This window comes from Aotus nancymaae, unplaced genomic scaffold (assembly GCF_030222135.1).
Source record: "Aotus nancymaae isolate 86718 unplaced genomic scaffold, 86718_ANA_hifiasm-v0.15.2.pri h1tg000051l, whole genome shotgun sequence".
In the NCBI taxonomy this organism is placed as follows: Eukaryota; Metazoa; Chordata; class Mammalia; order Primates; family Aotidae; genus Aotus; species Aotus nancymaae.
Window position 1 is genome coordinate 24038116 of NW_026988465.1, and position 21863 is coordinate 24059978.

Here is a 21863-nt window from a genome sequence, read left to right on the forward strand (position 1 = left end):
ACGAACTTCCTGAAGGTCTGGGAAGCTGAGGGCTGGAGCACGGTTGGGAGACTGAAGAGGAAGAGCTTCTCCCCTCAGTCACCGTAGCCTCAAGGTACGACCAAGGACTAGGGGGCGTTGTGTAGTCAAAAAGGAAGCAAATAGGAAGAGGAGCAGGTGGAAGGTTGGGGAGGTGGGGACAAACAGTAAATAAATGGTCGGTGTTACCTGTTTGAATCCAGAGAAAAATACCTGGCCCTGTAAGGGGGAAGAAACCCCTCAGAGGGAGGCAGTGGGCTCGAGAGAGGGAGCCCTGGGATGGCCCCAGCCCCAGCACCAGGGGATTTGGCGGGGGCCGAGGAGGGGCCGAGGCCCGCGCTGGTGGAGGAAGCCGGCAGAGGCCTCCGGGAGCCCCTGGGTTACACTGGCTACTGTGTGCTTGTGCCACCCTGTGTGTTCCCAGGGTAGCTCCTGTAGGCGTAGTTCCCGTAGAATGGCGGCCACTGGCCCTGGTTCTGATAGCACTGGTTCCACTGCTGGGCATAGTGCCGATACTGGTCACAGCTGGGCCGAGGGTAGGTCTGTGCGGTGGGGGTGCGGAGGGGGTGAGGGGGCGGGTTGTAACCCCCGTAGCTCCCACAGCTGTAGGCAGGTGGTGGTGGAGGTGGTGGGGCTGTGGAGCCCTGGCTGTAACCTCCCGGGTTGTAGGGTGACTGTAGGTCAGCTGTGGAGGGCTGTGGCTGCTGACGGTAGGGGTGCTGGTGTTGTGCTGGTATTGGCGCTTGAGCCAGGGATACTGCTGTTCTTATGGTAGGTACAAGCCCCCGGGGGTTTCGAGCAGGGCTGTAGCTGGGTGGTGGCGGTGGCTGCTGGGGTGGCGGCTGGGGTGGCGGAGGCTGCTGTGGTGGTGGCTGTTGCTGGGGAGCCTGGTTGTAGCTGCCTCTGTTGTTGGGGTTGTTACCCCGGTTGTTGCTACCCCAGCGGTTCTGGCTATTGCCACCATCTCCGCTGCTCTAGAAACCTCCTCGGTAGTTGCCTCCTCCACCACTACCTCCCCCTCAGTTCTGGAAGCTGCCATGGTTGCCTTCAGGAGGGTCCTCAGTCGTCATAGCACTGGAAGCCACCGCCACCTCGGTTGTCAAAGCGCTTTTCAGGGGGTGGCCCAGCCTTGCGGCCTCCTCGTTCTACGGCCTCACTAGCTTGTCTGCTTCCTCCCGCTGCAGCTCAGTGAACAGAACCTCATCCCGGAAGTCCCCAACATCTGGCAACGTGAAGCTGGCTTTCATTTCTAAGACCACATGATCTGGAAATGCTTCCCTTCCTTGTCGGTTCGCTTTATTGTTCGGCCTTTTAGGTCCAGTCAGTAGGACAAATTACAATCGCTTTGTGCTGGAAGCCTTCAAATGGTCTCATTTTTCGTCTCTGGGCTGACCCATAAACGTTTGTCTTATCTAGGATATAGTTGCGTCTCTTGCGGGCAGCAATCTAGATGACCCGGTTGAGGCACTAGGTGGCCTGCTGGGTCAGGTCGTCCCAGCTGCCAGCAGAGTTCCGCTGCCGGCCCATCACCTGCATCTTATCCATGATGGCATTGGTACCCAGGATGTTGTACTTTTTGGAAGGGTTGGAGGCTGCATGTTTGATGGCCTGTGTGGTCTTGCCAGCAGCAGGCAGGCCCACCATCATCAGAATCTCACATTCTGCCTTGCTCTTTGGTCCAGCTGTGCCCCCGAAGGGCAGGTGCTGACTGAAGGTACACCACAGGACAGAACAGTAGGGCTCTGCCCTCTGTCCGAAGTTGAACTCCACTACGCAATTCTTCACCAGGACATGAGGATAGAGGGCCTGACCTCCCCCGAAGGCTTCCTTCTGGATTCGGAAGGCGATGCCCATCCACTTTTCCGTTCTTGGTAAAGGAAAGTTCCACGTCATTTCCACATTAAAAGTCCAAAAAGCAGCCAATCACATGGTTCTCTGCAAACTTGTCTCCGCAGTTTTCAAACTGGCTATTGGCGGACTTCTTCCCAGTGCTTCCACAGCCGTAGGAGAAAGGTGCTTCACCTAGCTGGGTGCTGTAGGAATCCAGGGACCAGCTGGTATGGACCACGGTAGGTGTCAGGCTCTGTAGATGGAAGGTGCTTCCTGGAGATTTCCTCATTGATCTTCATCTCAGAGCAACACAGCTCCTTCTGACCCCTTAGCTGGCTCGGACTCCTGGCCACAGGTATACAAATTCCTCAATTGTGAGTGGATAGTCACTACTCCGATCTCGGGCCACCTTGAAGTGAAGGTCACAGTTATACGTGTCAAAAGCAACAAGGGTATCATAAAGTCATCTTCATCCTCTCATGAGGAGGCTAAGGAGAGCTCCTATCCTCTTGGTGCTCAAGTGCCCCCCGCCCCTGATTTTCTTCATAAGGCCTCTTTCAACTCTGGAATCTATACTCTAGATGGAGTCTTGCTGTGTTGCCTACGCTGGTCTTGAACTCATGGCCTCCAGTGATATTCCTGCCTCAGCCTCCCAAAGTACTGGGATTACAGGTATGAAACACCACACTCTGTCTGAGGTTATCTTGTGCCATTCTTTCCCTCCCTCAGTTTGTCACCACCATACAGTCCTTCTTTCTGTTTTTCTAACACCCCAAGCTCATTCCTGTCTCAGGCCCTTTACTTTTGGTATACCCTGTGCCTTCAAGTCTTAATCCTATCACAAATGTGATAATAACATATCAGAACTTTGTAATCATTTGAGTCATAGCTCAACTGTCACCTCTTTAGAGAGGCCTTTACTGACTACTTCTTATTTTGTTAACAGTTTCATTGAGGTATAATTTACATACCATAAAATTCACTAATTTTAACTGTACAATTTTCTTACAGAGTTGTGCAATTATCATTATGAATCAGTTTTAAAACACATCTTCCCAAAAGAGAGATTTCCAATCTTTCCTTCATGTCCATTTAGAGTCAATTTTTCGTAACTCCAGGCAATCTCTAATCTACTTTCTATCTCTATAGATTTGCATTTTCTGGACATTTTGTTTAAATGAAATAAGTAATATGTGGTCTTTTGCATCTGGACTCTTTCACCTAACATAGTGTTTTTGAAGTTCATCAATATTGTAGCAGGTATCAGTAATTTGTTACTTCTTATTGCTAAGTAGTATTTCATTGTATGGATATACTCCTTTTACCTATCCATTCACCAGTTGATGGACATTTGGGTTGTATCCCTATTTTGGCTAATATGAATAATACTGCTCTGAACATTTACATACAAATTTTTTTGTGACATGTTTTCATTTCTCTTGGATACCTGGGAATAGAATTGCAGAGTCATATGATAAATTTATGACTATCTTAAAAGAACTGCTTTCCAAATAGGCTGCTCCATTTTACATTTCCACAAGCACTAGATGAGGGTTCCAGCTTTTCCGCATTCTCACCAACCTTGTTATTGTCTGTCCTGTGTTTTTTTCAAAGTAGCCATGCTGGTGTGTACAAAGTGGTACTCATTGTGGTTGTCAGCTGCATTGCCTGAATGACTAATGATGCTGAGATTTTTTTTTCATGTGCTTAATAGCTATTTATATGTCTTCTTTGGTGAGCTGTCTATTAGAATATTTTGCTCAGTTTTAAATTAGGTTTTTTTTCTTATTGAGTTATGAGAGTTCTCTATATATTCAGGATGCAAGTTCTTTATCAGATACATGATTTTTAAATGTTTTCCCTTAGTCTGTGGCTTATCTTTTCATTTTCTTAATGGTGCTTTTAAGTGCAAGGTCTGGGTACTGGCCTAGAGTCAGTACTTTCCATCTGAAACTGACGTTCTGGTGTTCAGAGAGCACAGTGCCCAGAAACCCCAGGTCTACCCCAACTGTGTCAAAAGAAGTAGTATACAGTAGAAGCAGTAAAACACCTTAACATCGCAATGCCTGCCCAGCCCTGAGGGTTCAAGTACATGTCAACACTTCAGTTGCTCATGTCTCAACTCATGCAACATTCCCCAGCTCACTTCATCCTTACCTGTCTACATATACTTTCATTATGGCTTTTGATTTAAGTATTTATTGCAGCTAGGCTTGATTTCCTTATCCTTCATCTAACCTGAGTCAGCATTAATGACTAAATAATTAATTCACTATCATGATAGATCAGTCACTCTGCCAGACAATTTAGATTTTCTTTTTTAAGATGGAACTCAGATAAAGAAAAGCTTTTAGGACAGGTTTTTGTATTCTAGGAACACAGGTGGAGAACGGTCTTTGCCCTTGTATTTTCTCTCAAAGTCTTATTCATTCTGAAGCAACTGATCAAATGGGAGTTATCCATCACATAATTCTCCATGTAAACAGCTAGTTGCCTGATTAAATTATCTTGAGGAAAGAAATGTGGCCCAGTAAAAGTAATATTCCTTAGTCAACTTTGCATTTAGAGATGGCCAAGTAACATAATTTTACCAGTCTATTCAAATATTTGATGGGGATTTCTGTAAAAGTTTTGTTTTCCTAAATTATGTATGTATGTAGTCTCTCTTTACAATCTCTTTTTCTTTGTTATTTCCCCCATTTCCTCTGTACTTAGAATGCTGATTAAATAACTGAGCAATAATTGTGCCAGCCAGAAGATAAAAGCCATATGATAGAAATGGAGGAATGGGAGGTTAGAAAGAATCTGTCTTTACAACTTCCTGGAACCCCTGAACAAGCTTTAGATTGCCTGGTACCAAGAGTCTTCTTAAAACAAAAAGTAAATCTATTTTTTAAGCTTTGGTTAAGTTAATGCTCTGACATACGCAGGCAAAAGCAACCCCTAAAGTATACACCCTTTGTTTCTGGGGCAATCGTTGCGGAAAGTAATTTCCCCCAGTTTCCTAGGTGAGCACTCTAGTGTTTAGCAATGCAGACATCCCTGCTAATCAGCACAAAGGGGCTGAGACTGGCATAACCAAATATTAGAAAAACTTTAATAATATGTAGAAATCATTTGTCAAGCTGGCACCTATGTAGAAGAAGAAAATCAAATCAGCCCAATAAAAGAAAAGGAAACAGGTCATGAGAATGAGAGTATTTTGAGTAGCCCTGATCTCTGGGCTGGAATTATTTGCACACCTGGAGCTCTGAAGGTAGAAGACACGCTTGTGATGTTTATACAGATGATAAGCCATGTACCCACTGCTCCAGCCCATGTGACTCTGAAAGATGATATCCCAAAGAGCCATGAGAGTGAGAAAAAAACCACCTAACTGTTTGCTTAGATGGTAGCATATAGCAAAAATAATATACAGTCTAATTTCAGACCTGTTCATACTATTAACTGCTCTAATGTAGTACAGCAAGTTGGAGCTTATCAGAAAATTAAAGACCCAAAAGAGGAAGAGATGAGGAAGAACTTGCCATGCAGTCCGTAGTGGTCCTGGGACTGACGGCGATGGCCTGGACCACACGGAGGAGACAGGTGGTGCAGATGGAAAGGCCCCGAGCGACCCTCCCTAAGTAAATTGAAGTTTTACAACCAACATTATCTAGGAAGTTTCTGAAATTAAAAACTGCAGTTACATTTCTTCTATTTGTAGTACAAATAATGATTATATTTGAGAAAGCCAAATGAAGGAGGATAAGTTCTATGGGTTTTTTCTCAGAACCTATGACAAAAGTATATACATGTCGTACAATTATAAGGAAGTTTCCCACAAATCCAGGTCCAGTTAGAAAGGGGAAGACTATTCCCCAGATCAGGTTACTCCAAGTCGTCTTCGGACATCATGGATAGAGCTGGGAATTTAAGAAATACAAATAAATAAAGATGGTATATTTTGGGTCTGTGGCTTTTCTCTGTGTTAATTTCAGTGAAAAGAGCAGTTTCAATTATGAAGTATGTAAGTGTACACAATTCTGTCGTAGCAAACCCCTCATCTGATTTTTTATCTCTTTCTTCTGTTCTTTTTGCTGCCATTGGTACAGAGATGATAACTCCAATTTAAACATAAACTTCATATCGTGCTCTCCTTGCCTTTCCAAGAGATCCTTCTATGTATTCTTCATGTCTAAAATTTACATGACCATTTTATATGACAATATAATATAAATTAATATATATAATCTATAAATGTGTATTACATATTTATACAGAAAATATAGTATATAATCATTTTAAAATGTATTTATATATTTTAGATCTTTTTATACAGATGACATTTTGTTGATGCTTAAATGCTGAATCTATCTGAATGTGAAGTGTGTTTTTAAAAATAGTTTTCGATCATGATTCCAAAAACAATTTGGAAGACCAGTCACCATTCCCTCCTCTAATATTTTTCTTATTATTCAGTAAAAAAAAAATGAAAGTGTTTTATTAGTATCACAGAAGCTAGCCCCTAATCTGAAGCAGAGCTTTGGAACCTTGGGAAGATGAAGAGAGGGCCAGAAAACTGTGAAACCCTAGAAAAAGATAAGAAGAAACAGACATGAAAATATTTGATAAGGATATCAGGGTAGTGAAGTGTATACAGGACATTCATTGTTGACAAATTCCAGGTCTCTTAACTAAATATGTAACCATTTCTTATTCCACACCTATGAGTTAATACTGCTGTTCTTGTTATTAAAGCCTGTAGCTTATTTCACTATGGGCTATCCTGTTCAGATCATGTGATGCTTTGTTTAATGCATTAGTATAGATGTTAGTCTCTCCATTTGGCACTGGAGGAAACTGAGGCAGAAAGGCAATAACTAATATTCCTAAAGTTACAAAGTTTCCTGGTATAAGAGATGGGTACAAGCCTAAATTCATGCAGTTCATGCTGCCAGAGACATTTAAGACAAGTTAAGATAAATCTAAGCCATCTCTTAGTTATTGATAGGATGTCAAAGGGGAGAAGGCTTGTAGAAAGGCATTCCAAAGTCAATCCTGGTTAGACCAAACATCCTGGTTTCTTTTGTTTTGGGGGATTTATTTGTAGTTTGATATAAGTTCTAGATAAGAAGTGGGACCGGAGAGGTTAATTGTGAAAGAGTAAACTTTTGTTCAGACCTAAAAGTAAAAATCAGCTTGGACTGGTAAAGACCAAAGTAGCCTTTCTGTTACCAACATTGGGAGAACATACAAAGGTAGATCTGGTTACAGAGTCAACTGGACACATTGGTTACATAGCAGCTCTCTAATGCCATGATTGCACCATTTGAATGATGATTCTTTTCTTACCAATGTGGCCCCAACTTGTTTTGATTAGATATCAGAGATCTCTAATTTATAAACTGCTTTCATCTTGTGACAGTATGCAACAACTCGTTAATCTACTTCTCCTAATCCCCATTGAGAAACATCCACACATCAACAACTCCCCTTAGAGGCCCCTAAGATCCATCAGTGGGAACTCACACCTCTCCTAAATGCCCTCATAGAGTGACATTCCATGGTTCCTCTAGAGCACCTTCCCTGGCTACATCCAGTTTATGTATCTGATTGATTTTCAGTCCATAGGCTTGTTCCTGTTTTTGGCTGATTAACCATTAATGGTTGAGGTCCTACAGTGAAATGCTACGCAGTTTGACTTCATGAGTACTTGGAAAACCAACTGAAAACTTCTAAGTACTGAAATCACACATTCAGTTAGGGGTCTTGAAAGACAACTCTGAAATATTAAGGAACATGAATCAAAGGTATGAAAATTAGGAAGACATTAAAACCAGAAATCGTTAATACTAATCAAAATGATAGATATATAGGCATAACAAATAAAGGAAGTATCACAGAAGATAAAAAATTGCTAAACTTGAGAAATGTTAGACATTGAAGCAAAATAATTTTATGTGTGTCTGTCTGTTGGATGTGGAAGAGGCAGAGGTCAAGGGTGAGCACCAGGTTTTTTCAATTGGCTGACAGGAATATGACAGAATGAAGTAGAAAATTGAGACATTCAGGTTGGGGAAGTTTTTAGTTCAATTCAGCATATGCTGAGATGTAAAATATGTGGGATATATGAGAATTTGAACAACCAAGTTGGTCTTGCAGCTATGGAGGTCAGGAAAAAATCTGTCTCCCAAATTTAGATTTTTGTATCCTCTTCCAAGATGACATTTAAAGTCACATTGAATGTTCATCAAAGAGTGTCACAGGGAAAGGATTACAGTTCTTTGGACAAAAATCTGCTCTGTTATGTATATTATGACTTTATCCACTAGGAATGTGCTATGATATGAATTTTTTTTACAGATACAGACATATCATTATAACTGGTACTTTCTTCACACAGCATTTCCTGGATCCAAACATTTTTTTGTTCATGAAGTCAGAAGATTTTTTGAACATTATCAAGGGAACAATATTCCTGTTTCTCACTGGACTTGGCATTGTGGGGAATGTTTTTATTTTTGTAAACTACATGTGCATTTTCTTTTGGGGCACTGAGAAGAAATCTTTACACTTTATTCTTATCCATTTAGGTTTTACAAATATCATACTTCTATTTTCCAAAGGAATACCCAAGACAATAGCAGCTTTTGGTTTGAGAAACTTCCTAGATGATATAGGCTGTAAAATTGTTTTTATCAGGGCCTTTGCATCTGCCCCAGCAGTTTCCTCACCTTGGTCCAGGCCGTCACCATCGGTCCCAGAGCCTCCATGTGGGGGAAGCTCAAGCTGAGGTCAGCAGGGCATGTCCTTCCCTTGTTTCTCTTTTCTTTTTTCTGGGACACTCAATTCCTTGATAACCATGAACAAATAGCAACATGAACAGATCACAAATTAGTGAAAATGATAACTACTGTTATTTTCTAGTAGGGAGATGGGTAATAAGACAGATTTTTCTCACATTGATAGTCTGGCAGGAGGCCGTTTCAGGGTCTCATAGGCTGGCCAGCAGCCACATGGTGTTTCTTCTCCACCAACATCACAAGCATGTTCTCCACGTTCAGAACTCCAAATTTCTGTACAAAACTCCCTCTGAGAGAAGAGCTGCTCGAAGTGTTCTCCTTCTGATGCCCTGTTTTGTTTTGTTTTATTGGACAGATTGCATTATCTCTTTATATTTAACTTTATCCTTAGAGCAAAATTTCATAATATCAAATATTCACGAATGTTTACCCTTGGTTATGAAACTCTCAGCCCATTTGTGCTGATTCACAGAGATAGACATGTGGCTGAATGTGGGCACATTCAAGAAGACTTGAGAAAATGTCTGTTTTGTTGATCTCTTCAGTAAACAAGTTTGAAATAACTGTTCATTTTGCTATGCCATGTATTTTTAAAAATCAAGAAGAATTACTTAAACATATAAGGATAAATTCTCATACAACAAACCTGGTGACCAGCAGCCCTGATCTGATGTAAGAGATCATAGAAATCCTAGAGAGACTCAGCTGTCTTCTTATTCTCCATCCTTCTATCCTTCAAGAAATAGCTGAAATTCTGTGCATTTATGATGGCTCTTTCACTACTAGGCTTCCAGGAGTAAGAAACAGTAGAACAATCTGGAAAAATCTATCAAAATTACTGGTGTGTTCACCTTTTGACTCAGGAATTTCACATCTAGGGCCTAATTTCTCAGAATATTTGCTCATTTAAGAATTACAGTAGGAAAAATACATATTATGATACATTATTTTAAAAATACGATGAAATACCATCTAGCAAAAGGAGCTATTTTGGGCTATTTAAAATATTTATATGTGTCCATTCATACAAAGGGATTTTATGGTATTTATGAAGAGGTGGATGAGTTCAAAATGCATTGACATGAAATGATACTCAAAGGTATTTTTTATTAAAAGAAAAGCGATGTGAAAGTCATAGTATTCAAAAAGCAACTTAATAATATAATTAATTTGGAATTATCTACATCATTAATTTCTGCTAGAATACAAAACAAAAAAACTAGAATTGTTTCCTGGTTGAAGAGAAACTGAGTAAATGAAAGCATAGTAAATAGAATTTTATTTTATATATTTTTCTGTTTTCTGATTTGTTAAACATGTAAAAATGTATCTCTTCAAAGTATATAAATAAATTAAATTAGATAACAATTTATGACTTGTTACTAGACATCATTTTTCAGTGCTCTGGCACTCCCCAGAGTGTTATCAATCTAGTCTCTCTGTTATCAGAGCTACAAAATTATGTGGTTCTGCATGAATTTAAATGAAGAACTTGGTTTCAATTTTTCTTAAATTGGAACCAAAATACATATTTGGATAGAATGTATAGTTTTGGCAGTAAGGTATCTCATCAAGCCATTTGGAAAAATACTTAATAAAATAAAAGTGAACAAGAGACTTAAGAGACATTTCAAAAGAAGACATGTTAAATATTATTGAGGGCTTGCTTACTTGTTTTTATTCCATCTTGTTTTCTTGACCAAATAAACCAAAGTAAAAGTTAACAATTTTCAAATAAATGTATAAGTAAATGAAAATCTGATTACTAAACAAACTATAAGAAATAAGTGAGAAAAATGATTCCTGTTTATAGTGCTCATTATACCAAGCATAAGAAAATGAAAGCAAAGAAAAACAGAAGAGAGGAAAATAGTATTAGGCAATACATTGAAATAAGCGTACTGTATTGGAAAGTGAATAAAAATTTTAAGTAGGAACAATGAGTTGCTTTGGAAAGATTGGCAAGAAATATTTAACTGGCCCATGGCAGCTTCTATAATCAACATTTGATTACTGATTAAACTGATTGAACCATCATTAACAAACCACCATTCATTTTTCCCCTTTTTGCTCAAAATAGGTACAGAAGAGAAACATAACACATGAAAGGTGAAATAGTGCAGAAAGCAAAAGGCATATGAAACTCTGAAAACCAGAAATTAATGTAGACAAAGAGGTTGGAACTTGTTGTTTTTTTTTTTTTGGCAATGAGCCCATGTCGGTAGTGGACACAAGTTTGTGATGCCAGGTTCATTAATGTAATGACTGAATTCTTTTTTTCAAAGTATTTTAAGTCCTGAAGATATCCTTAATGTGCATTTGGCAGGTGGGATTTTTTTCTTTTTACTTCTCAATTTCTATCACACTCTTTTAAAAGATATAACACACAGAGTATATTGGAGATTAAAGAAAACTAGATTTATTTCTTGAAAAATAAGCAAAATAAAAAATCAAGAAATACAGAGTGAGAGAAGAGATGAAAGATAACTACTGCCTTAGAATTTTCTCCTGTTGTAGTTATTACCAGTCTCAAAGAAGTCATGATTCATCAATGGTGGAAACATTTCAAGGTTGTAATTTGGGTGCCTGCTTTCACTCACTCAGGGACTTGAACACAAAATCCTCAGTTTAAAATGCAGATGTACTCTTGACCAAGCTATACAAGCTGTTAAGTGGCTTTCAACTAAAAGATAAGAGGACTTACACATGCTACCTGAGTCCTTTTATGTTGCTTTGAAGATGATTTTTGATATCCTCTGATCACACACAAAACAGCAGCCTTTAATATACATATTGTATGAAATAGCAATTTTATACTATTAAAATATACATTCCAGATTTGTTAAACAAAAGCATTTTGGTACATGTTGCTATGTGGATGAAATGCAAGATCTTGTTATGACCTTGAGCTCTAATAAGCTCAAAAGTCAGTGGTCTGAAGCCATACCAAAGACCTTTGTGATCTCACCACCCTCCCTGAGTCTGTCATTCCCACTTCCATACCACTGTTGAGGCAACATTCAGAAGATCTCATAATGAGCAAAATAGCAGCTTTCATACAGAGAACTTTCTTCAGCCTTATCCCAGCCACATATGGGGTGTAATAAAGTCTTGTCAATTCAGTGGTCAAAGTGTAACTTGTTATTTTTTCATATCATGTTGATACATTGTGTCAGAGTAAGAATTTCTGACCTTGATTATCATATTTTGATGAAAATATTTCAAGACATGCACACACACACCCCCCTCAAAAATGAGAGACTTGAATTGACAAAATATTTTTGGAGGAGTCCAGAGTGTCTGCCTATCAATCACACTGGTTAACTTAGATTTTATTTTTATTTATGATGCCTTGGAAAAGCTGATGGAGATTTTGAGGAAGGGATAGAAAGGCAAATTTTGTTGTCTTCTTGGTTTTCTAATTGTAGCTCTGCCTTGATTGGTCAGTGTGCTCTATCTGTATGTGGCTGAGTGTCTTCATCTCCGAAATGGAATGTAGAATAACAGCATTATTAGTTTTTAGGCCTATTGTGAGAAGTAAAAAGCTAAGTGCCTTTAAAATAGTACATAGTAGATACTAAATGTGAGGAAACAAAAGCCTTATTTCTTATAATCGTGTACTCACTTAGCAAACATTTGCTATGTTCCTTGACATTCTGGATAGGCTACACTAAAGAGATAATGTCCTAAAAGAATGATTTCTGGTCCGGGCATGGTGACTCAAGCCTGTAATACCAGCACTTTGGGAGGCCGAGGCGGGCAGATCACGAGGTCAGGAGATCGAGACCATCCTGGCCAACATGGTGAAACCCCGTCTCTATTAAAAATACAAAAAAAAATTAGCTGGGCGTGGTGGCGTGTGCCTGTAGTCCCAGCTACTCAGGAGGCTGAGGCAGGAGAATTGCTTGAACCCAGGAGGCAGAGGTTGCAATGAGCCGAGATTGTGCCACTGCACTCCAGCCTGGCGCCTGGTGACAGAGCAAGACTCTGTCTCCAAAAAAAAAAAAAAAAAAAAAAAAAAAAACTTCATGACAGGCACATTACTGTTGGGATCCAGCTGGAAGAACCAACACAATTATGTGAGCCACATTCATACCAAGTATGTATTTTACTTTATATTTGTCTTTCGTATTGCCGTCATTATCATCACCATCACCCCACCACCATGGTCTCACCACAGTCATCATCGTGACCATTTTTATCAATATAATTTCTCTATCCAGCAACTTTGTTCAGCTTCTAGCTATCTATCAGTCAATTGGTTGAAGGCCTGTGGCCAAACATACAATAAAGATCCTGGACTGGCCCATTTTCTTAGTCCTCTCTCATCTGAATAAAAATTCAGGTAAATAGAAATGTCACCTGAAGAGAAATCTTCTGAGAATGTCAGCAGGTAGAGAACTTCCCAAACTATAAAGATTTGGGAGGCAGTTTATATTGCTTGACTAAAAAGATGGGCTTCTAAGAGGAGTTTTTTTAGTGTCAAATTTTTGAAGGATTCAGTAGTTTTAGTGGAATATAGAGACTTCAAATTCATAAAACAGATACAGTAATAATGATTTGTGATTGGGATACAACTCTGTTTTAGGAGATCTTAAACTGATATAAATGTCTATTTTTAATTAAACTTTGTATTGCATATATTTAAGGTGTATAAAATAATTTTTGGTATACATAGTGAAATGGTTACTACAGTCAAGCAAATTAACATATCTATCATCTCACAGTTATCCTTTGTGTGTGTGTATGTTAAAAGTATCCAAAATCCACTTTTAGAGAATTTCCAGCATATAATACAATATTATCACTATTGTCCTCATGATATACGTTAGATCTGTACACTTATTCATCCTAGATATCTACAACTTTGTACCCTTTGGCCTATATGTCTTCATTTCCTCCTCTACTCTTCCGCTCCTGATAATTACCTCTCGACTCTGTTTCAGTGCATTCGAGATTTTTGTGTTTGTTTTTTAGATTGCATATATAAGTGAGATCATGTAGTATTTTGCTTTCTGTGTCTGGCTTATTTAGCTTAGCATAATGTCCTCCAGTTTCATCCATGCTGTTGCAAATGGCAGTACCTCCTTTTTAAGGCTGGATAATATTTCATTATACATACCCATATCACATTTTACCACATTATATATATATACACACACACTATAATATATATGTATTATAATTTTTAAATGTTTTTCTTGGAGACAAGAGTCTCACTCTGCGGCCCAGGCTGGAGTGCAGTGGTGCGATCTCAGCTCACTGCAACTCTCCTGCCCTCCAGGTTCAAGCAATTCTCCTTCCTCAGCCTCCTGAGTACCTGGATTTACAGGCATGCGCTACCACCCGGCTAATTTTCGTATTTTTAGTAGAGTCGCAGTTTCGCCATATTGGCGAAGGTGGTCTCGATTTCCTGACCTCAAATGATCCGTCCGCCTCATCCTCCCAAAGTGCTGGGCTTACAGGCATGGGCCACCGCACGCGGATGTATAATATATATTATATATGCACATTATCATGCACATGAGCATACATGCGAGTGCACACACACACACACACATCACAATTTCTTCCTCCATTCATCCACTGAGGCAGATGGAAATGCAAATACCTCTACCAGGTGCTGATTTTATTTCTTTTGGGTGTATAGCCAACAGAGAAATTGCTGGGTAATTTGATATATGTATATATGTGTGTGGTGTTTGTGTGTGTATGTGTATATACATATATACACATACACACATACATATATACCCATATAAACACACATATACACATATACACATAGTGGAAAGGTAAAATAAGTAAATATTTAATGGCGAGTGAATCTTGTCATTTGTCAGGAAATTTTATATCCGTTGTTCTAAGTTGTCTTCTGTAACTATATCTTCAAGCCACATTTTCTATTTTTCAAGAAACTTGAGTTTAATTATGAATACATTCATATTTACCAATGTAACTAAGCATGTTATTACTCATGATCTATATGGCCTAGACGAGGACAGTAAACATCTCAGTAAAATGACTGGAATATGAGTCCTACTTGGGTCCCCTGATGTGTAGAATGATGCTGATGTTTAGTAATCTTTATGATCTTTCCTTGGAGTCTGAGTTCCCACTGGTATAAAAGTAAATGAACTATTTATTATCCCTAGAAAAGTTGGATTTTGGAAGGGAAATATATATTATACTTTGAAAATGAAGAGAGAACAAGTGTTAGGGGTTGACAGTGTAGGTTCGTATATGACGTATGTAATCCCAAGACCATTGTGTTGAGTTCAGAAATTATAAACTATTTATTCAGTTGATTTCGAGATGAAGAGAAGTGCTCTAAGTTGTTTGTCAAAGAACTGATTATTTGGGAAATTGTTGGGTTCAGGATGAATAATTATTTTGAACACTGAAATATTTAACCTTTAATTTAACATCTCAGCATAGTCCTATGTCCCAGCTCCATCTATGCATGAACATGAGATACTATTTCTTGAGGAGAAAAACGTATTTTTATGGAAGTGGAATGTTGAGCCTGAACCAGAGTCACTAAGTTTTAGGGAAGTTAGGAATGATTACTACTCCTAGATGTGTATTTCAGAGAAATTATTTAAGATTTTTTTAGGCTTTCAAAGTGCAAAGAAAGCAGTTGAATTGCAATAAGAATTTCGGTATTCTAACATTAGTAAGGTGGACAGGAGTTAGAGGAATGCCTAGTAGCCTCATAATTATTTTAATCCACTCAGTAAATCCATGTAAAATTCAAATTAAGCACTAGTTTAAATCTACTCTCCCTTTCAGAAAAGATTGATTGCTCTTTCCACGTATTCAAGATAATCCTTATTTTGATTTGTCCTTGCAAAAGAGTTTCATTTTTGGTAAATAAGTAAACGGGCACTCTATAATAATTATTGAATAATTGAAAGAATGAACTGAATGAGAACTATCTTTTAAATTTTTGAAGGCATCAAATTTGGGACAACAAAATGAAATTGTAAATATGTATTAATTCAAAACATAAATCTTAACATGAATGTAAAATGTGGCTTAGATGTATTAGCTAATGACCTGTTATAAAAACTTTCTTTGCATTTAACCACAAGTTTTTGTAACTTTCTTAAATTTGTATGTAGGAAGAAGTTAGTAAACTAACCAAATGTATCTTGGTACCTCTGAAAACCTGACGTTAAGAAATTTCTTATAAGTAGAATTTTGCTGAGATTAGGCATATTCTTTCTGAAAAACTTCTGGTAGTGAAAATATTCCTACGATTTGTTAGAGCAAATCGTCTAGGAGTCCCTCAGTAATAGTAATATCCAACTTTCAAAAGGGGTAGAAGTGAGATAAGAGAACTTGGGAACTCGAATTTTTCTAGCATTTTAATTGAAAGCTAAAAATGGAAATGAGTTAAATTGCTTAGAATAGTATAGCAAAGTAGAACAAAAGAAAAATGTTCCTATAGGTTACAGGTTTTACCATAGCATAGTAGTTTAAGCTTCCAACAGAGCATCTACAGAAACAACCCTTTCATTTATGTAAATGAATGATAGAGTGATAAATATTATTTGGTAATAAACTCTTTGAAGGATAAAAAATAAATAAGTTGGGAATAAATTCTATTGTAAATACGGGGAATTGCCATCTCTAGGTGGCTCGTTGGTCTAGGGGTATGATTCTCGCTTCGGGTGCGAGAGGTCCCGGGTTCAAATCCCGGACGAGCCCACTTCATTTTCACCCAATAAGCTTTAAGGATTTTTAAAGCATTTGCCCAAATATTCATACTCAAAAATATGTACTTTCATCACTTAAACAGTAGAATTGTCTTCGAAGCAGCCGAGTACCGAATCCTGGACCTCCCCTAAGGGCAGACACCGGAATGCTGATGCGGCTGCAGCAGCGCTCGCCCACCTCGGTCCGTCTCTGCCCAAACCCCAAAAGGAAGGCGGTGGGCAGCTTGTGCGCGCGTGCTAGTGCATGCTTGGCCGAGTGCTGGAGGGGAAACATGAGTTGCAGTCAACCGGTTATCTTCCTCTTATAGGAAGGAGGATTAAAATTTCCACTTTGAACTCCAGCTCAGTGATCACACCTAATGTTGACTACGCCCGCCACACTGGAAAGTGAACATCTCCCCAAGTGCTGCTGGTGCCGCTGCTCCCACTGCAGTCGACTGTTAGGGTGTCACCCTCCTGCCTCTCCTGCTTTCCCTGGTCAGAGTTCATTCCTCTATTCCTCTGGCGGATGCATAGGCAATGAGCACTGCATGCCAACTTCAGTGCCGAAAGCTATGGAGGCAGTAATGGAAAAACATGGTTTTATTTCTACAGAACTTGATATCACAAGTAACTAATTACCATGATGACGTGTTTTGAGAAAGTATGTGTTGGGGTCCGTGAGATCGGCACGTCTGCCAGGGATCTCTTGACCAGCAAGAGGGTCCTAATACCTGGAAGAGAGAGTGCGTGGAAGAAAAGAGAGATAGAGAAAGAAATGGGTCTGGAGGTCTGATAAAAGCTATGCTCAGATCAGCGATTTATTCTTTGTGCACAGTTGCTTATATACGTTTTTTCATACAGTGACTGACGTAGGTCCCATTACAAAAGTTTTATCAGGAGGGAACAGAAAATTACAAAGTAAGTATGGGAGGGGGTAGCATACAGGTTAAGCTAAAGATCACTAAACCCAAAACAAACAAAAGATTCTAATCCTATTAAGATTCTTATCCTCTTATCAATGACTACAGTTACAGTAAATAACATCAAGGCGAGCAATAATTTGAGGGGTAGCATTTTTCTAGTAACATGTGAGCGATCACGGGATTTAGTGAATGCAGGTAAACAGAGTCATAAAACCAGCCCAGAATGGGAGCTTCAAGAGACAATAGTCTCATAGATAGTCACGCAGGCCTCACCCAGACATGCCATTAGCTCAGTGGATCAAGAATAGGCTTCTGCAAACTCAGGCCTCTATCACTTCCTTCTTTTTTCCTCAGCTCGACTGCCCTCAGCGTGGGGAGAATATGTCCGGGCTCTAACTCCGTCATGGCGGAGACACGGAGGGGTCTCTACGCTGGTGGAGCGATCTCCATAAGTATGGAATTCCCATGGAAGTACATGGCACCAGGCTATTGACTCTTGGGAATATTGCTAGCCCAGGTTCCTCTCACTGGAGAGAGAGACCACGAGGAGCTGTCGTTAAGGCCGGAATCTCAAGGTTTTTCTCATCTCATGCTCTGGAAACTTCTGAGTACTTGGTTGAAAACGCTCAGGAGAATTGATTAACACTGGAATTCGAAAGAGGAAAAAATGGAAGGGAAGATATCAGTCAGTTTATTTTGCTCATGCTGGCTAAATTAAAATATTTCCTCAGAATAACTGTTTTGTTGGCTTTTTTGACCAAATCTGAAAGTAGAAACCCACTCCCACACCCCAATTTCATACTAGCTTCCTGAAACTCACGGAGGCTCAGCTTGCTTGGTATTCTGAAAGTGTGGATCTTTTTTACCTTTCTTTATTCTGACCAATTTTGAGGGCCATTGAGTATAAAGCTGCAGATCTTAGGTGGAGTGTAACATCTTGTCTCTTTTTACAAATGAAATATAAATGTATAATTTATTTGTAAATTAATGTGTGTAATTTATTTGTAATTTAATTTTATAACTTGGAATAGTGTTACTTATTAAGCTTCAAATTCAAAAGGAACTTCCTCCAACCTCTGTTCTTTAAGAATTTTCTCTGAATTCGGAAAGTCAGTTTGATGTCATCTAGGCAGAGGAGATTGAATGATCCTTCTCTACAAGGAATTTTACTATCCCAAGAGGGATAAGTTGGACATTTTGACATGTAAGTCTGATAGTAAATTACCCAGGCAGGCCATTCTAAAATGATTCCCAGAGGCAATAAACTGGACTCATGGTCATAGTTTCCAGTTATTTTTAGGGCTTAATTATAATTATGGACCAGCAATCAAAGATCACTAGGCATCATTAGACACTGAAGTTAGTGTCTAATCTGAGAAACAGGTATTTTTTCAAACCATTTTTTAGAAGTGAAGAGAAAGAATGCTGTACAAAAGGATAACTCTATAGAAATCTCTTGAAATTAAAATTATGAGAGTAGAAAGGAAAAACTTAATAGAAAAATTGATATGAAACGTGAAGGACATCTCCAAAATGTGAAGAAAAAATATAAAGGGAAACTCCAGCAATTGTGATTCTTAATATATACTCAAATTAGTTGAAAATTCATGTTCACACAAAAACCTGCACATCAATGTTTATAGCAGATTTATTTGTATTTGCTAAAGCATGAAAGCAACCAACGTGTACTTCAGTAGGTGAATGGATATATTTAATACAAACTGTGGCACAATACAGTATTATTTCATGATAAAAAGAAATGAGGTATCAAGCCAGGAAAAGACATGGAGGAATCTTAAAAGCATACTGCTAAGTGAAAGAAGCCAATCTGAAAAGGTATAATATATATATATATATATATATATATATATATATATATATAAAACGATCCGTCATTGCTAGGAGGGAGGGAGGGAAGGATGAAGAGGTGAAGCCCAGGGAATGTTTAGGGTGGAGATACTATTAAATATGATACAGTAATGATGGACACATGTCATTATACATTTATCAAAGAGGAAATAGTTACAACAATACCCATAAGAGTTACAACAAGAGTGAACCTAAAGTAAACTACAAATTTTAGTTAATATTAATGTATCAATACTTGCTCATCAGCTGTAACAAATGGACCAAAATTGTATAAGATTATTAATAAGGGAGGCTATAAGGAGGAGAGGAGATATATGGGAACACTTTGTACTTTCTCATCAATTTTTTTGTAAACAAAAAACTGTCTAAAAATGTCTATTGATTGCTTAAAAGTAAAGAGAATGTAACTAGGAAAGAACAATAAAAACAAAACAAAAAGTAGAGGAAACATATTGGAGATTCAAAATCCAAGTAAAGGAAGAGGAAGGAAGAAAGGGAGAAAGAAAAAGAAAGAAAAAAGGAAGGAAGGAGGGAAGGAAGAAGGGAAGAGAAAGAAAAGAGAATGGAAGGAAGAAGGAGGAGAAGGAAGGAAGGGAGGGAGGAAGGGAAAGAGAGAAAGAGAAGGAAGGAAAGAAGGAGAGAGAGAGAACAAAATTAGCCAGGCATAGTGGTGCACACTTGTAGTCCCAGCTACTTGGGAGGCTGAGGCAGAGTATCACTTAAACCCAGGAGGCGGAGGTGGAGCAGAGATTGCTTCACACTTCACTCCACTCCAACCTGGGCAACAGAGAAAGACTGTCTCAAAAAAAAAAAAAAAAGAGAGAGAACACAGAAATCAGAAAACCAGCAAGAAAAAACAAGCCAACATCCCTAACTGGAATACATGATTTGATGATGTAAAAGAGTTCCCAAAACAATGAATGGAAACAGAAACACACTAAGGCATATCTTTCAGACATTGCAGAACATTGGGGACAAGGAAATTATCCTGAAATAGTTAAATAAAAGCTCATTGCAAATGTAGAATCAGTAAGTAGAATGACTTTGTACTCCAAATGAATACTGAAAGCTAGAAGAAAATGGAGAACTCTCTCAAAATCCTGAAATAAATCTCAAAAGCCCAAAAAATATTTCCCAGACACTCATTCAGTCAAGTTGTTGGAGAAATATTAAAAAGTCTCATCTACAATAAACTCTTTCTCAGGAAGCTGCTTTTACAATGTACTCCACCAAAATGTGAAGGTATATTAAGAGCAAATACATGAGAAACTGGGCACCCAACACCAGCGGCAAGGAAATAAAATGTGTACTGTGTGGTGAAGGAAGACGTCAGGATGAAAACCATAGCAAGTCTAGAAATCACTCAGTTTATTATTTTGGCCAAGCTTTTATGGTTATTTGTGATAATTTTTTTCTAAAAATAATGTTCAGGAAACAAAATAGGAAAGATAGGTAAATATTAATGCCAAACATAATTACATAAACAGTGATTACTCATTCAATAAAAATTCTGATATAACTATATTTGAAGGAAAAATTGGTAAGAAGAATGTGGAGGTTTTTATGGTGAGGAAGAGAAGTGAATCTTCTATTTGTATAATGGGAAATCAATGGCAAACACTAAACTTAAAATTAATATGTGACATATGTATTTGTTATAGTACAATTTTGTCTCTGCAACAAAGACCCCAAAGAACCATAGCTTAAAAGACACAGACATTACTAATCTCTCCTGTGACCATCTGAGGGTGTAATCACAATGCCAGAGTGATGCTTTGGCTTCATGGTATTGGTTCCAGTCTTCTATGTCAGGGCACCCTCCTTCCTAGAGCATGCTGGGTACAATCTCGATTTCAGGAAGCCTTCATTCTCAAAAGCAGATACAGGAGGAAGAGATAAATAGAGGTTATTTCTTTCTCTTATGGGCATAACTTGAAAGCTTTACATGCATTTTCTCTCTTATGACGTTACTTAGAAGTTGGTCACTTGATGAGGCTTACTGTCAAGGGATGCCATTGTAATCTTTTCATGGGTGGCTATGAGCTCAGCTAATTTTCCATTTCTTGGAAGAAACAAAAATAATGAATGGACAACTAGCCATCTCTGCCTTAGTATGATATTTGGAGGCATGCTGGTAAAACAACACAAAATGCCAAATGGCTGAAAATGTTTGCCTAACAGGAGTTAGAAAGGAGAAACTCCTAACAGGAGTAAGAAAGGAGAAACAGGACCACTGTTTTGCACACACATATTTTTTAAGTAATTGACTCTTTAAAACATGTGTGGTTAACTTTGATTAAAAATTTTGTTAATTTAAAAAAAGCTTTGAACTAATAACCATTATGGATAAATAAGTCACCCAGGCTAAAGTGAGAAAGGCAAAGAGCATTCCACCAGGGAAAATAACTTATTGGAAGAGGAAAACTAGATCCATCTTGATGCAAAATCCCAAATGGGACTGAGCATGGAAAACGAGGGGTAAGGGAGCGGGTTGAGTTGAGGTTGAAGATTTCAGGCAGGTCAGTGCAGCAAACTCTAAAATGTAAGGGCTCTTCCAAAGAAAAAGAAAAGGATGATTCTTCGTGCATTCACATAAACAAGCAAATATCCTGACAACGAGAGTGTGAAAATACAGCAGGTGTCCATTCCTGCAGGATTTCCCCCATGTTCCCTGTTGTTCACCCTGTGGTTGATTTGCGTGTGCTTCAAAAGAGAAATCGACTCCGGTGTGAACG

The 21863-nt window shown here is 38.6% G+C and overlaps 1 non-coding gene and 1 pseudogene across 1 annotated transcript; one reads left to right on the forward strand and one right to left on the reverse strand.

The window, feature by feature from the left end:
* Nucleotides 1–407: 407 nt before the first annotated feature.
* LOC105726368 (heterogeneous nuclear ribonucleoprotein U-like protein 1) lies at nucleotides 408–21794 on the reverse strand (annotated as a pseudogene).
* Nucleotides 16275–16346, forward strand: TRNAP-CGG (transfer RNA proline (anticodon CGG)). The gene has a single exon. It is a non-coding gene; the product is annotated as a tRNA-Pro (tRNA).
* Nucleotides 21795–21863: the final 69 nt, after the last annotated feature.